The following is a 2,405-nucleotide window of genomic DNA, read 5'->3' on the forward strand; positions in this document are numbered from 1 at the left end:
GGCACCCGCGGGTACCCGGAACCGAGGACGACACCGGCGCCTCACGCGTTTTAGGACACCTGAAAACTCACGGGGCCACGCAGCAGTCACAAAGCCGGTTGCGGTAGACCGGTCCCCGAACCCTGCCCCAGCGCCGGGGGGGAGGTGGAAAGGGGAGGATGCGGCAAGGCACGCGCCGGGCCGCTAACGCCACGGCTCCCCCCCGCTCGAGCCGCTCGGGGCTGGGGGAACGAGGACGACACCTCACACGCGACGGGAAGCGAAGTGGAAAGGAAGACCGCCCTTGCCCTGCCGGCCGGGGGCCCTTTCCGACGCGACCCGAAAGGCCTCATCGATCAACAAGGACAGAAGGAAAGGAAGCCAGCGGAGGCCCCACGGCCTCGCTCTTCTGGGACAGACACAGCCACGCGCACCCGCCACCGCCCTCGGGAGCAGCCAGCAGGCACGGGGCTCGGCGTGCGGGCAACACGCCGGAGGAGCAAACGGGGCGCCCTCCAGAGATGGGGGGGGGGGCAAGCTGCACCGGGCCGCACCGGCTCACAGGGCACCTCTGCCTCCCCGAAATGTGGGCTTGCATTTTCCCTCAAGCTGCACCGAGTTACATCTCCATCACGGGGCGCCCCTCTGGAGCCAGGAGGAAGCCGTGCTGGGGCACCGGCTTGCCCTCCTCCCCCCATGCCGGGCTCCATAGCATACGAGTGGCCAGTCACCGCCGCTGGCTTTTCCCTTCGATGCCGTGCCCCCGCGGGCTGCGGCTTTGGTCATGGGGGGGAACCCCCGTGAAGAGGGTCCAGTGCTGGGAACTCTCTCTGCCCCTTACCGGGCTCTCTCTCGCCGTGCCTGGACGGGCTTGCTTTCCATTCTTGGTGGGACCGACGCCGGCACCACGTCTCCCCGGCTTTCTCTGCCCCCGTGCCCCACCGGGCAAACGTCGCTTCGGGGGTTCCACACTTCGGCAGTGGCCGGCGCCAGCCACTCGTCAACTTTTTTTCTTTTCCCCGCTTTCGTTGCCGAGCCCGGGCTGGGCTCCGGCTCACGGACGAGCGAAACCCATCCAACACCGCTGAGGGTGCGCCAGCGGCCGCTCCAAACCGCCGCGCCTTTGTTCGGCCCCGCGGGTCCCCTCTCTGACCCGGGCGAAAGCCACCGAGAAGCCAGACGGACCCCTGCCCAGCCGCCTGGCGGGTGGCTTGGAGCAGCCGCTCGGCAGCGCTGCCCTGGGAGTGCTCGGCGTCGCTTGTTCCCTCATATACGGAACTGGAGGGCCGTCAGCTCCGCGAGCGCACAACCAGCCGACCTCCGCCCAGCGGCAGGTCGCAGAAATCACGCCGGCTTGTACGATGACGTAGGCGGAGGCAGAGCGCAACAGCGACCCCTTGGCGACAAGCGCGATCTCCGCGGAGAGCACGTCTACTCGCCGAGGGAGAGCACGTCTACTCGCCCAGGGAGAGCACGTCTACTCGCCCAGGGAGAGCACGTCTACTCGCCGAGGGAGAGCACGTCTACTCGCCGAGGGAGAGCACGTCTACTCGCCGAGGGAGAGCACGTCTACTCGCCCAGGGAGAGCACGTCTACTCGCCCAGGGAGAGCACGTCTACTCGCCCAGGGAGAGCACGTCTACTCGCCCAGGGAGAGCACGTCTACTCGCCCAGGGAGAGCACGTCTACTCGCCCAGGGAGAGCACGTCTACTCGCCGAGGGAGAGCACGTCTACCCGCCGAGGGAGAGCACGTCTACTCGCCCAGGGAGAGCACGTCTACTCGCCGAGGGAGAGCACGTCTACTCGCCGAGGGAGAGCACGTCTACTCGCCGAGGGAGAGCACGTCTACTCGCCGAGGGAGAGCACGTCTACTCGCCCAGGGAGAGCACGTCTACTCGCCCAGGGAGAGCACGTCTACCTCCCGCCTGAGGGAGAGCACGGGGGGGGGGGGACAAAGACAGGCGGCAGCAGCTTCGGTGAACGTCACCCGGGAGGCGACCGGGGCTGTCCCGGGGCAGTCCCGGGAAGCCGGCGTCCGACACAGGGAACCGTCAGCTGCCGGACCGGGGCGAATCCCCGCGGCCACGGCAGGGGTGGGGGCTCGAAGACAGCCGGCAGTCGCCTCGGTGAACGTCACCCGGCCGGCGACCGCGGCCGTTCCGGGGCCGTCCCGGGAAGCCTGCGACAGGCACGGGGTCCCAGCCGCGGCCGGACCGACTCGAAGCCCCGCGGCCCCGGCACGGGGGAGGCCCAAAGACTGGCGGCAGCCGCTTCGCTGAACGTCACCCGGCCGGCGACCGGGGCCGTCCCGGGGCTGTCCCGGGATGCCGGCTTCCGGCACGGGGTCCCGGCCGCGGCCGGAGCGGCTCGAATCCCCGCGGTCCCGGCAGCAGCCGGAGCCGCTCGCCGTTCGGGCTCCCGGCACC

This window comes from Melanerpes formicivorus, unplaced genomic scaffold, assembly GCF_026170545.1.
Source record: "Melanerpes formicivorus ecotype bairdi unplaced genomic scaffold, bMelFor1.0.p_v2 SCAF_647, whole genome shotgun sequence".
Lineage (NCBI taxonomy): Eukaryota > Metazoa > Chordata > Aves > Piciformes > Picidae > Melanerpes > Melanerpes formicivorus.